Genomic DNA, 14,817 nt, shown 5'->3' with positions numbered 1-14,817 from the left:
GTCTCAAAGGGAGTGGCATATGTTCTAGATGTGCACACCCATTCGGCTCACAGACAGGAGGGAGCAGCTGGAGGAGGGCCAGGATGAAGCCCTCTAAAGCAGGGGCACGGCAAAGGTCTGCAGGCTTGCCCAGGTCTAAGGCAGGTCTAAAAATCCCACTTCAAGAGATGGAAAAAATATAATTTCCCATCAAGAAGCATGAAAAATACACTTCTAGGTCAGGTGTAGTGCCTCACACCTGTAATCCCAGCACTTTGGGAGGCAGAGGCGGGTGGATCACCTGAGCTAAGGAGTTCAAGACCAGCTTGACCAACATGGTGAAACCCCGTCTCTACTAAAAGTACAAAAATTAGCTGGGTGTGGTGGCACATGGCCTGTAGTCCCAACTATTTAGGAGGCTGAGGCAGGAGAATTGCTTGAACCTGGGAGGCAGAGGTTGCAGTGAGCCACTGTAATCCCAGCAATTTGGGAGGCCAAGGTGGGTGGATCACTTAAGCCCAGAGGTTTGAAACCAGCCTGGGCAACACAGAGAGACCCTATCTCTACACAAAAAAATTAAATATATACATTTAAAATTGTTTTAATTAAAAATATATAAAATAAGGAAATAGAGGACATAAATAATATATTAGCTACAACTTATATCCTAATAAAGGAGATTTCCTCTTTTGTATGAGTAGATTTTTTTGTTTTTTTGAGACGGAGTCTCGCTCTGTCGCTCAGTTGGAGTGCAATGGCGCAATCTTGGCTCACGGCAACCTCTGCCTCCTGGGTTCAAGCAATTCTCCTGCCTCAGCCTCCTGAGTAGCTGGGATTACAGGTACATGCTACCACGCCCAGCTAATTTTCATATTTTTAGTAGAGACGGGGTTTCACCACGTTGGTCAGGCTAGTCTCAAACGTGTAGATTTTTGTAACATATATTTAAACAGAAATAGGCCAGGTGCGGTGGCTCACGCCTGTAATCCCAGCACTTTCGGAGGCCGAGGCGGGCGGATCACCTGAGGTCAGGAGTTTCAGACCAGCCTGGCTGACATGGTGAAACAATTTCTACTAAAAATACAAAACTTAGCTGAGCATGGTAGTCGGCACCTGTAGTTCCAGCTACTTGGGAGGCTGAAGCAGGAGAATTGCTTGAACCCGGGAGGTGGAGGTTGTAGTGAGCCAAAATCGCGCCGCTATACTCCAGCCTGGGTGACAGAGCGACACTCCATCTCGGAAGAAAAAGAACAAAACAAATTAAAGTGCCTCCATTTTAAGAAAGGTAAGAAACAACAATCAGATACTTCTTAATGTTTAGCTGTTAACACTCTTCTGCATCTCAGTTGGGCTTTAAAAGTGAGATTGAGACATAAGACTTGTTCTTTCCCAGCATAACCAAATGTGTCCATGCCTTTCTGGATCCAAATAAAATGAAAAGTTATCTTCCTCAAGGAGCACATCATAGACAATGTGTCTTTTCAGAATGTCTTACATTAGACAGACTGGGATTTTTTTTTGTTTCTTCGGTGGGGGCGGGGTTCAGAATCTAGCTTTGTCGTCCAGGCTGGAGTACAGTGGCACGACCTCAGCTCACTGCAACCTCTACCTCCCAGGTTCAAGTGATTCTCCTGCCTCAGCCTCTCAAGTAGCTGGGATTACAGGCACCCGCCACGACACCCAGCTAATTTTTGTATTTTTAGTAGAGATGGGGTTTCACCATGTTGGCCAGACTGGTCTCGAACTCCTGACCTCAGGTGACCCATCCTGTCCTCCCAAAGTGCCGAGATTACAAGCATGAGCCACCGCACCCGACCTAGACAGATTGTTTTATAAGGGTTTGGAAAGAAAGGAAGCTACATGAATGAGTACTTAGTCTCCTGCTCCTTGAAGTGGATGAATTGTTTTTTTTGGTTTCCAACACAGTCTGATAAGAGTTGTAGCAAACCCCAAGAGTACGTGTACGTAGTGGAGCTGGGGTGGGGAGGATTCCCAAGGGAATCTTTAGCTATCACCATGCAGAGCAGAGAAGGAAGACACTCAGCCTTTCCGTGGCTCTCACCTGCATCATTCTTCCAGTGGCTGCAAAGGGCGATAGGCATTAGGCGAAGACACTCCCTGACACCAAGAGCTGTGTCCACAGACATGATTGTCTTGGCACAGCTCGAGGGTTTTCTACAGAAACTGGCAGAGATGCTAGACAGACACAAGATGCCAGCCAGCCTCGTTTGTGACTGGCTCTTTTTTTTTTTTTTTTTTGAGACGGAGTCTCGCACTGTCACTCAGGCTGGAGTGCAGTGGCCCGATCTCTGCTCACTGCAAGCTCCGCCTCCGGATTCACACCATTCTCCTGCCTCAGCCTCCTGAGTAGCTGGGACTACAGGTGCCCGCCACCTCGCCTGGCTAATTTTTTGTATTTTTAGTAGAGACGGGGTTTCGCCGTGTTAGCCAGGATGGTCTTGATCTCCTGACCTCATGATCCACCCGCCTTGGCCTCCCAAAGTGCTGGGATTACAGGTGTGAGCCACCACGACCGGCTGTGACTGGCTCTTAGAGGTGGAAAATAGTAAAGTCATCAGGCTCATTCTCCCCAGGACTAGAGGAACACGTTAATTATATTGAAGCATATTAGTGGGCTGGCGCCGGTGGCTCACACCTGTAATCCTAGCACTTTGGGAGGCCGAGGCGGGTGGATCATGAAGTCAGGAGATCAAGACCATCCTGGCTAACACAATGAAACCCCATCTCTCCTAAGAACACAAAAAATTAGCCGGGCATGGTGGTGGGTGCCTGTAGTCTCAGCTGCTCAGGAGGCTGAGGCAGGAGAATGGTGTGAACCTGGGAGATGGAGCTTGCAGTGAGCCGAGATCGCACCACTGCACTCCAGCCTGGGTGACAGTGTGAGACTCCGTCTCAAAAAAAAAAAAAAAAAAAAGCAGATTAGAATGATTAAGATGATTACTGGTACTATTGCTGCAATAGTAAAAATACATCTTTTTCACCAATGTCTTTCACTCATGTACCTTTCTCCATGGACTTTACTTATTTATATATGGTATGTCATTTAACATGCAACAAACATTTATTGAGCAGCTACTGTGTGCCTAGTGCTGGGGGTACAGCTGTGAATACCATCAATAGGGGGTTTCTGTGGTGGCTCACCCCTGTAATCCCGGTGCTTTTTTTTTTGAGATGGAGTTTCGCTCTTGTTGCCCAGGCTGGAGTGCAATGGCGCGATCTCAGCTCACCGCAACCTCTGCCTCCTGAGTTCAAATGATTCTTCTGCCTCAGTCTCCCAAGTAGCTGGGATTACAGGCATGTGCCACCATGCCCGGCTAATTTTGTGTTTTTAGTAGAGATGAGATTTCTCCATGTTGGTCAGGTCTCGAACTCCCAACCTCAGGTGATCTGTGCACCTTAGCCCCCCAAAGTGCTGGGATTACGGGCATGAACCACCACGCCCGGCCCTATCCCAGTGCTTTAGGAGGCTGAGGTGGGAGGATCACTTGAGGCCAGGAGTTTGCCTGGGCAACATAGTGAGAGCTCATCTCTACCAAAAAAATTCAAAATTAGCCGGGTGTGGTGGCAGGCGCCTGTAGTCCTAGCTACTCAGGAGGCTGAAGTGGGAGGATTGCTTTAGCTCAGGAGGTCCAGGCTGCAATGAGCTATGATTGTGCCATTGCACTGCAGCCTGGGTGACAGAGCAAGACCCTGTCTCTTTAAAAAAAAAGAAAAGAAAAGAAAAGCCCTTGCTGTATAGAATCCCTTAGGTTATGGATGGGGGGAGAAGGGCAGGGGTTTAAGAGGGGAGAGGCGGAAGGAGGAACGACAATAAACAAAGAAGAGACAATTAGTTGGGGAGTGATAAATACCATAATGATATCATGGAACTAGGGCTACCAGATCAAATACTGGGCACCCAGTTCAATGTGAATTTCAGATAAGCAATGCATGATTTTTAAGTATAAATATGTCCTATACAATATTTATACTAGAAAATTACAAACTTTTTTTCTAAAATTCACATTGACCTGGGCAGCCTGCATTTTATTTGCTAAATCTGGCAACGCTAAATTGTGTTCTGGGTGATGCTGAGTGGGCAATTTCAGATAAGCCTCTTTGTGGAGGTGACATTTGAGCTGGAACCTAAATGTAAAGAAGGAGCCAATCATTCAGGGATCTAGAACATCCCAGCACAGGGAACAGCAAGTATAAACGCTCTAAAGTGGAAATAAGCTTGGAGCTTAGAGGAACAGGAAGAAAGTGGGGTGGCGGAGCTGAGTGAGGGTGAGGAGGGAAGCAGAAGGTGATGAGGGCAGGCAGGCTGGCAGGGACCAGATCATGTAGGTTTGTCGGCTGTAATAAGAGTACCAAAAACTTACATAGCAAGCCAAGCGCGGTGGCTCACGCCAGGAATCCCAGCATTTTGGGAGGCCAAGGTGTGCGGATCACTTGAGGCCAGGAGTTTGAGACCTGCCTGGCCGTGTCTCCCTCTAAAATAGAAGCTCCAAGAGGGGCAGGAAGTTCTCCTGCGTCTGAGACCCTATGTGCATGACCTTGGATCAATCAGCATTGAACAATTCCTACGTGCCAAGCCCTGACATCAAAATAGGTCGCAAGCCAGCAGCCGCTCGCTGAATCTGCGTTCCTCTTTGGAAAACGGAAACTGTGAAGCCTGTTGTAATGGTCAGAGCCAAAGGGCATTGTCACTTGTGACATCAGCGCAGAAACAGAGCGGGGCCCGGATTGGCCCTTAGAACTTGGGTGGGGACAGAGCATTCCTGGCCCCGCCCCCTGCAGCGGGCCGCTCGCGCATGCGATCTGGCCTCAGCCTCGCTGTCGCGCCATTTTGCTGGGGTTTGAATGTGAGGCGGAGCGGCTGCAGGAGCGGGTAGTGCCAGCTACGGTCCGCGGCTGGGGTTCCCTCCTCCGTTTCTGTATCCCCACGAGGTGAGGCGCAGGGCGTGCACGGCCTACCAGAGTGGCTCTTGGGGCCCAGCTGAGGAAGGGATGAGGCGCTCCCGGTACTTCCGAGCGCTAGGGAGTGAGAACCGCGTCTCTGGGCGAGAGCGGAGTGTGGGCCCGGGGCTCGGGCGGTGCGCTGAGGCAGGTCTTCGCCTCCCTAGGCAGCGCTTGCCGCGCCTCGCGTTGTCCTAGGTCCCTGGCCCAGGCCGGACGGCCCGGGGCCTGTGAGGGGTGAGGGCAGCTGAGGCGCGGCCTAACGCGAGCCTGCGGATTGCCCGCCCTTTCCTCTCCATCACGGCGCTGATTGGTTGCGCAGCCGCGTCTCCGCTCGGAAAGGCCGCTTCTTATTGGTCGCGCTCGCGAGTCCGTTTTCTGCGACGGGGGCTTCAGCCGCGCGAGCTGGGTGTGAGGCTCCGAGGCCTGCCCACGCGGGGACTGCGGACGCGTGGAGCTGCGGCTACCGCGCGATCCCCTCTTGCCCTAACTCTAGTGAAGCCCCCGAACTCACCCTCTCTAACCTCTGTACTTGAATCCCTGACTGTAAAACGGGCATCGTGATCTCACTTTGCTGAATCGTTTGTGAGAATTCTAGTCGGTACACCCGGGACATAGAAATCCCCTGTAACAGGGGGGTTCCCTCATTTTGGGAGAAACGCTGTGCTGTGGTGGTTCGGAGCATAGACTTTGGAATTATATCGCCTGGGTTCATTCCAGACGTAGCCGCTGGTGACTTGGGGCTGGTCACCTTAGCTCACTGAGCCTCCATTTCCTTAGCTGCAAAATGGGGTTAATAACGGAATCTACCTCGTAGAGTGGCTTTGAGGATGCTCTGAGTTATTTACCGTGGTTTACAAAGGTTGCCTGGGAGCTGATGGTTGTTTATTCCTCTCTCCCACCCATCTTTCTCCTTAGCCAGTGTGGTTTTCTGTTTTCTTACATATTCCAGGCTTATTCCGATTTAAAATTATTTGCACGTGCCTTTTGTTTGCTGGGGAATTACCAACATCATTTTTGCAAGGCAGGCCCCCTCCCAAGTTTCCCTCACTTTAGGCCTCCGCTAACCAGCCTCTTTTCTTTTTCTTTTTTGTGAGAGGGAGTCTCGCTCTGCCTCCCAGGCTGGAGTGCAGTGGCGCGATCTCAGCTCACTGCAACCTCCGCCTCCCGGATTCAAGCGATTCTCCTGCCTCAGCCTCCGGAGTAGCTGAGACTACAGGTGTGCGCCACCACACCCGGCTAATTTTTGTATTTTTATTAGAGACGGGGTTTCACCATGTTGGTCAGGCTGCCTAATCAACCTCTCTAGAACCTTTCTCCCATGGCTGTCCATCAACATCACCTGGTTTTAGTTACTTCATAGCATTTACTAACAATTACTTATTGCTTACTTGTTTATTATCTTTCTCAACTGCTAGAATGTAAGCTGTTTGAGAGCAACGACCTTGTCTGTCTTGCTTACTTCTCTCTCCCTGGTGGGTGCCACCTCCCCCTCCCCCCTACCGCCCCCGTGCTTGCCACATGGTAGATGCTCAAGTATTATTCTTCCTTGGAGGCACAGAAGAGGACCCTTTACTCTTGGATTCCACCAATTGTTCTTTTTCGCCTCTCCTTGGACCCACATCGTCAGATCTTTGGCCTTTCTTTGTGTGTCTTTTTTTTTTTCTTTTTGGCATGCTTTCAGAGGATCCTAATGGACCTAGTCGCTCCCCTCCTACAACCCTTTATCTTTCACTTTTTACCACCAGTGCAAGGGAAGTCTCTCCCCTTCTGATTACTTCTGCTGGTTGGGGTCTGGGACAGAATTGGATGGATGCAAGAGCAGTGCTCTAGTTTTGGAATTAATTTGTTTATTTAATAACTTTATTGAGCATCCACTTAATCTCTTGGAATATAGTGAGAAAGCAAAAATGCACGAGGACCATGTATTCTCGTGGGCGAAAGAAAAAACATTACATAATTTCAGATAGTGACAGAATTATGTGACAGGTGAAGAAGGCTTTTCTGAGGAGGTGACATTTGGGTAGAGACCAGCCATTAAAAGGTGAGGGGCAGAACATTCCAGGTAGAGGGAATAGAAGACTCAGGGATAGGAACCGGCTTGGAATATTGAAATATTTAAGGAATATCTTAGGTTCCTAGAATGTTATGTGAAGAAGGGAGAAGTATCCAGGACCCGGATCATAGAAGGCTTTGTAGGCAATGTAAGGAGTTTGGATTTGATTCTAAGTGGTATATTCCTATGATTAGAAAGCAGAGGGTAGGTTGAGGTGCTGGGATATGTTCTTCATATATGGGTGCCAGATAGTTTTCATTCATTGGATCTCTTTCCCTATTCCCAAATTTAAGGCCTCGGGAATGGTTCTCTAATGTGTTGAGGACATATCTAAGAAAAAGGCAGACATCTTGGATCAGCTTATGTCAGGGAGATGTCTGTGAGATAGCTTTGGAAAGCAAGGTTTTTATTCCAGAAATCTCCACCTATAACTGAGAGCCTATGGGAAGATGCTAGACTTAGGTCTGGCAATTCATTCAACAAGAAGAACTTGGAAATTTAGATGTCAGGCATAACTGATTTATTGTGATGCTTTTTAAAATTTTTAAATTGTGTATTGATAGGGATTTCCAAAGATAGTTCTGTGGAGAAAGAAAAGTATCACCCTCTCATTTAAAGGTGATAAAAATGAATTCTTCTCTCTCTCTCTGTCTCTTTTTTTTTTAAGACACTTACTGTGTTGCCTGGGCTGACCTGGGCTCAGCCTATCCTACCTCAGCCTCCCAAGTAGCTAGGACTACAGGCGTGCACCACCACACTCAACTAATTTTTATATTTTTTTGTAGAGATGGGGTTTCACCATGTTGCCCATGTTGGTCTCAAACTCCTGGAGTCAACCAATCTGCTTACCTTGGTCTCTCAAAGAGCTGGGATTATAGGCATGAGCCACCCTACCTGGCCAAAATAATTTTTTGTTTCTAGTTTGAGTCATTTTTAGATCAGTAACACTTTTTGCATTTATATATTGCTAATATTTCAGAATGTCAAAGTACCTTTACTTGTGGTCACATAAGATAATTAGACCTTGATCTTGTTGATAATTATGAATACCTGTAGAATGTTCTCTAAAAGTCCCTGATTTCTCTCATTTTCTCAAATCAAGGATAAGCTTAGAATTTGGTTTTATAGACTTTATCAGTAAGGCGATAGAAAAAGGATTTGTTGACAAATAGTTCCTTAAAGAAAATTCCCAAAGAATAAACTTTGGGAGGCCAAGGTTAGTGAATCACTTGAGCTCAGGAGTTCCGGACCACCCTGGGAAACATGGGAACCCCATCTACAGAAAGAACACAAAAATTAGCCAGGTGTGGTGGTGGGTGCCTCTAGTCCCAGCTACTTGGGAGGCTGAAGTAGGAGGATGGCTTGAGCCCAGGAGGCAGAGGTTTCAGTGGGCCAGAATTACACCGCTGCATTCATTTCTCCAGTCTAGGCAACAGACCCAGACCCTGTCTTAAAAAAGAATATTAAGATTCTGGGATCTATGTAGTATTTTAACTTTGAGGGTTTATAACATGCATATTTATGTAACCCCTCACTTTTTCTAAAACTTAAAAATAGTCCTACCCCTAGCATCTTAACTTAATCATTTTAGGTTTCTTTCTATTATGTGGTTTTATTTATTTATTTTTATTTTATTTTATTTTTTATGTTATGTTATGTTATGTTATTTTTGGAGACAGGATTTCACTCAGTCACCCAGACTGGACTGCAGTGGCAAGACCTCAGCTTATTGCAGCCTCGACCTCCCAGGCTCAAGCAATCCTCCTGCCTCAACTTCCCTAGTAGCTAGGACCACAGGAGGGTACCACCGAGCCCAGCTAATTTTTAAAATTTTTGTAGAGACATACTATTGTTGCCAAATCTGGTCTTGAACGGTCCTTGGGGTTAAGTGATCGTCCCATCTCGGCCTCCCAAAGTGCTGGGATTACAGAAGTGATCCATCTTGCTCAGCCTGTTGTGTTTTTAGAATCTAAAAGGTTGTGTACACCTCTTCCTGTTTGACACAGTCAACCAACCAAAATAAAGATGAAGAATAATATTTTTGATGGAAACATCAAAGGTATCTAGCTTTTTAAAATCGTACAACAAATATATAATACGTGCTCATCACTATTGTAAGGCTCTAGGGAGATAGCAGTGAACAAAGCACAAAGTCCCTGCTATCGATGGAGTTTGCAATCTAGTGAAGAAAGAAGCACAGTAAATGACAAAAGAAGTTAATATGCCTGATAAAAAGTACTTGGAAAATAGTAGAGTAAGGGCATGGAGAGTAACTGAGGTGAATCCTCTTTTAGATAGGATGGTGCAGCAAGGCATCTCTGAAAAAAAAATGACATTTGAAAAGAGTCCTTTCAGGCTGGGCACCACGTGGCTCATGCCTGTAATTCCAGCACTTTGGGAGGCTGGGGCAGGCAGATCACCTGAGGTCAGGAGTTTGAGATTAGCCTGGCCAACATGGTGAAACCCCATCTCTACTATAAGTACAAAAATTAGCTGGGCGTGGTGGCACGCACCTGTAGTCCCAGCTACTTGGGAGGTTGAGGCAGGAGAATCGCTTGAACCTGGGAGACGGGGGCTGCAGTGAGCTGAGATCACACCATTGCACTCCAGCCTAGGTGACAGAGCAAAGACCCCTGTCTCCAAAAAAAACAAAAGAGTCCTGAATGAGAATGAAGTAGGCAGTGAGAACCATGTAGCTTTCCTTGGGCAGAGGTCTGCAGGCAGAGGGAACAGTAAGTACAGAACCCTGAAACAAAAGTGAAAGCACTGGCATGTTTGAACAGGTAATACAGGATAAATCTATCTTTTTTCAGAGACAAGAGTCTCACTCTGTTGCCCAGATTAGAATGCAATGACATGATCATAGCTCACTGCAGCCTTAAAATTCTGGGCTTAACCTATCTTTCTGCCTCAGCCTCCAGAGCAGCTGAGACTACAAGTGTTCGCCACCATGCCTGGCTAATTTTTTTTATTTATTGTAGAGACAGGGTCTCACTTGTTGCCCATACTGGTCTTGAATTCCTAGCCTCAAGTGATCCTTCTGCCTCGGCCTCCCAAAGTGCTGGGATTACAGGCATGAGCCATTCTGCCAGGCCAGAACAAATCTAAAAGTTCACTTTCTTGAAGTACTTTTGAATAAACAGATTTAATTGTGGCAATTAAGTTGGTCATTTGTTCATCTGACATTCATGCAACTGAGTTCCCACATTATGTTGGGGCTGCTAATGATTGATCCTGAAGGAATAATCTCCAGTCTTGACTGGAAACTCATGTTTTGCTGGGTGACTGATATGTTGTGACTTATCCTTTAGGTCATACAACAAATGCTTACTAAATATGTACTGTCTGCCAGGTAATGCTGAAGGTCCTGAGCATATAGACAAAAGTCCCTGCCCTCAGGAGCTTGCAGTCCAGTGTGTGTGTGAGACGACAAAGAAGTTAAAGATGATTTCAAATGAGGGTAATTGCTAACACAGTAAAACAAGGATGATGTAGATGGTAGTCGTAGAAGGCCTTTTTGAAGAGTTGACAGTGGGCTGAGTGGTGAATGGTGCCCATTATCAAATTAGAGGATGAGCATTATTATGGTCAGGGAGAACTCTTGTGGCCAGTTTGTAAACAGAAGGCTTTTGTGCCTGGAATGTAGCAAGGGCCAGGAAGAGGTAGGAGATGAGGTCAATAGATGCCAGATTGCGTGGACTCTGCTGTGGTAAGGGATTTGGTGGTGGTGGTGGTGGTGGTAGTGGTGGTGGTGGTGGTTTTGGAGACAGGGTCTCACTCCCATTGCCCAGTCTGGAGTGCAGTGGCCTGATCACAACTCACAGCAGTCTCAACTTGCTGGATCTACAGGTGTGTGCCGCGACACCTGGCTAATTTTTTGTATTTTTAGTAGAAACAGGGTCTTGCTGTGTTAGCTCAGGCTAGTCTGAAGCCGGCTCAAGCAATCCACCTGCCTTGGCCTCCCAAAGTGCTGGGCTTACAGGTGTCAGCCACCGCACCTGGCCAGGAATTTTGGTGTTTAATACAAGTAATTATGAGGAATTTAAGGAGTTTTAGTTGAGAAATAATACAAATGCTAGAGAAACGTAATGAAGAAAGTGAAATGCAGATTTATTAAGAAGTGTGTTTTTAAAAATCAAGAAAATAAGCCCTGTATGGTGGCATGTGCCTAGTCCCAGCTATTCCAGAGGCTGAGGCAGGAGGTCTGCTTGAGCTCAGGAGTTAGAATCCAATCTGGACAATACAGTGAGACCCCTGTCTCGCTCTCTTTTTTTTTTTTTTAAAGACAGAGTAGATCTGTGAATCTCCCCCTGCACCCTCCCCAGGCAAGTTTCTAACAAGCTACCTTGCCTGAATCCCCAAAGGTAGAATAAATTTACATATGGCAAAGAAAGGCCAATTTTCTTTAACTCAGATACACTGATGTTAATGATTTAACTTGACCACAGCAAACTAACTTTTTTTTTTTTTTTTTGAGACTGAGTTTCTCTCTTGTTGTCCAGGCTAGAGTGCAGTGGCGCAATCTCGCCTCACTGCAACCTCTGCCTCCTGGGTTCAAGTGATTCTCCTGTCTCAGCCTCCCGAGTAACTGGGATTACAGGCATGTGCTACCATGCGCGGCTAATTTTTATAGAGACAGGGTTTCACCGTGTTGGCCAGGCTGGTCTCAAACTTCTGACCTCAGGTGATCCGCCCCTCTCAGCCTCTGAGAGTGGTGGGATTATAGGTGTGAGCCGCCACACCTGGCCCAAACTTTCATGATTTCATAACCGATCCACCATTTCAACACAGAAAAAAGGAATACGAAGATACATAGATTAAATCATTGCTTTCCAAAGTGTGTTCTATTGAAAAGGGGTTCTATAGCGAAATAATGGGAGAGACTAGGCAATCCTCCCACCTCAGCCTCCCAAGTAGCTAGGACTACAGGGCCACACCACCATGTCCGGCTAATTTTTTTATTTTTAGTAGAGATGAGGTTTTGCCATGTTACCCGGGTAGGTCTTGAACTCCTGGGCTCAAGCGATCCATCTGCCTCAGCCTTCCACCAATGGAGACTCTGAATTAATCTATGTAAACCAGTAACTTTGTGAGTTTAAAGTGCTTTGTATTGTGAGTCTCCAGAGTGGGGCAGGATATAATGTGTAACATTTTCCAAACTTGTGACATAAAAAAACCATAAAGGGTGTAGCCTCTCAATAGATTGTATGTGTGGTTTAATGGGACTTGATTTTCACACCTATAGAGTGGTACACCCTGGATTAGAGGGAGTGATTAGGTAAGTGGTGGGATCTACTCAGTCAGTCAGAACATTAGCTTCCTGTGATAAACACATTTTCTAATTAAGGGGAAGGACTGCAGCATGTAGAATGCAGATAATTCTCTTTAGAAGGTTGGGGTTTCTGGCTGTTGGGGAGTGCCCTACATAAGCACAGCATTAGATATATTTTCTTATTTTCTGGCTCCCTGCTGCTCAGTTGTCCTCTGGCTGCCTTCTTTTCACATCAGCCTTTCTATTGTGTTGTGAGTGCTTTCACTCTAGGTCAGTCCTCTGTCATTTCCACCTAAGAGGCAGCCTTGGGTAGTAGAAAGAGGGTAGACCTATGGAGTTTGACTGTTTTGAATCTGATCTTTATTTATTAACCATGTGTGACTTAGTCAACCTGAGTGCCCTTCTTTGTGTGTAAAATGGTTGTGTGGAATAGATGATACGAAGCCTATGAAAACATCTAGCATCGTGTGCCTAGTTCATACATGTGACACCTCCCCCATTCTGCAAACCATTAACAGCCCAAAGGTCCTCTACTCCACTTACTCCACTTTCATTACATTTTTACCCACTTCAGAAAACCTTCGTGGCTTCCCCATACATTAAATCATGGCACTCTTCAGCCAAGTATGGAGGAACCTATATGATCTGATCTTGATCTCCTAGTCCACTATTCTCTCTTCCCATCTCTGTTACTTTGCTCACACAATTTATTTTGGCAGGTGTGCCCTCGTCCTACTTTGCCTATTCAGATATACATATTTTTCAAGGTTCAGCTCAAGGCTTAGGCCCTGGGAAACTCTTGGATGGCAACATAACCCCGTGACTCCCTTCTTAACCTCCTAACGTTTAAGGTGCTGTCTTTGTGATTCATTTGGCACTTCAGAGGACAAATGTTTCAGAATTTGGGATTTTTTTTCGATGCACGTACTGTGGATTACACAACATCCCTAGTGGGGCTTGGGGTAGCACCCTGTAATCAAACATATTGATATTTCTTTAGTGAAACAAATTTTCATACTAAATGAGATAAATCTGTGTTGATAGCCTCAGGCAGTTTAGGCTGGTTTTGCTTCCAAGTGAGTTTGCCACAAACTTTTTAAAAAAAAACAAACTTTCAGTTTTTTGATTTTTGGATTTCATCACTTTAGTAAAGGGTGTATAGGCCTGTACGTGGCATTTCAGTTGTGTCTTGTCTTTCGAACTATTACGGAAGCTTCTTCCGTACTAGGAACAGGAACTTGATTGCATATTGTCATAGACATTTTAAAAATAAATGGGTCCTGGCATGGTGACTCATGCCTGTAATCCCAATGCTTTGGGATGCCAAGGCAGGAAAATTGCTTGAGGTCGGGAGTTCAAGACCAGCCTGCGCAACATGGTGAAACCCTGTCTCTACAAAAAATACAAAAATTAGCCAGGCATGGTTGATTGCGCCTGTAGTTCCAGCTACGCAAGAGGCTGCGGTGGGAGGTTGGGGCTTGAGCCCTGGAGGTCGGGGCTGTGGTGAGCTATGATCGTGCCCCTGCACTCCAGTCTGGGCCACAGAGCAAAACTCTGTCTGAAAAAATAATAAAATTGTTTAAATTCCTGACTGTGAATGTGTAATAGATATAAGTGATTGTAAGATTAGAAAAGTATGAAGAGAATAAAACTCTCCTTATAGCCATCACCTAGATGTTATCACTGTTCCGCATTTTGGAGTATATTTTTGTTTTCTTCTATATGTGAAGTTTTTTTGCATAAATCAAATTATGATATCCTTGAACTTTTTCCACTGACCTTTTTTACATTTTAAAAAAAGTGTGTGTTTAATTTTTTTCTTCTTTTTCATAGAAACCTCTGGTTAATTTGGTGCATGATTTCCCTGAAAGGGCTCTACTTTCCCATCTACATGTGGCTATATATCTAAAAGCTGCCTAATGGGATCTAAGCATAAGTGGAGTTTTCTAAAAGTTGTTTGTTTGTTTGTTTTTGAGACAGAGTCTCACTCTTTCCGAGGCTGGAGTGCAGTGGCACAATCTTGGTTCACTGCAGCTGCTGCCTCCAGGTTCAAGCGATTCTCCTGCCTCAGCCACCCAAGTAACTGGGATTACACAGGTGCACGCCACCACGCCCAGCTAATTTTGTATTTTTAGTAGAGACAGGGTTCACCATGTTGGCCAGGCTGGTCTCAAACTCCTGACCTCAGGTGATCCACCCCCGTCAGCCTCCCAAAGTGTTGGGACTACAGGCGTGAGCCACTGCGCCCGCCCTAAATTAGCTTTATTGAAGTACAATTTACATACTATAAGATTTATCCATTTTAAGTGAACTGTTTGGGAAATTTTAGTAAATTTATGAAGGTTATGCATGTGTCACCACAGTCCAATTTTAGAACATTCTGTCACCCCCAAAAAGTTCCCTCAGTTTGCACCTAATTTTATCATCTCACCAACAGGTTGAAGACCGTAAAGCTCCATTGATAAGATTCCCAGGATTTGTGGTCTGTTGGTAATCATGCACATCTGACACTTGTACTTTGTGTATGTGCTGTTTCTGTTTTTTTTTTTTT

General features: G+C 45.7%; 1 protein-coding gene across 1 annotated transcript in view; it reads left to right on the top strand.

Moving 5' to 3' along the window:
• Positions 1-4,735: 4,735 nt before the first annotated feature.
• Positions 4,736-14,817, top strand: part of CSE1L (CSE1 chromosome segregation 1-like (yeast)) — a 48,229-nt gene continuing 38,147 nt past the window's right edge. Inside the window, exon 1 of the mRNA XM_011928833.1 lies at positions 4,736-4,929. The gene's annotated coding sequence lies outside the window, so the exon portion shown is untranslated. The remainder of the gene's footprint in view (positions 4,930-14,817) is intronic.

This window comes from Colobus angolensis, unplaced genomic scaffold (genome assembly GCF_000951035.1).
Source record: "Colobus angolensis palliatus isolate OR3802 unplaced genomic scaffold, Cang.pa_1.0 Scaffold8, whole genome shotgun sequence".
NCBI classification, from domain to species: Eukaryota; Metazoa; Chordata; class Mammalia; order Primates; family Cercopithecidae; genus Colobus; species Colobus angolensis.
Note: the sequence above shows the minus strand (reverse complement) of the source record. Positions and strands in the feature narration are given on the sequence as shown.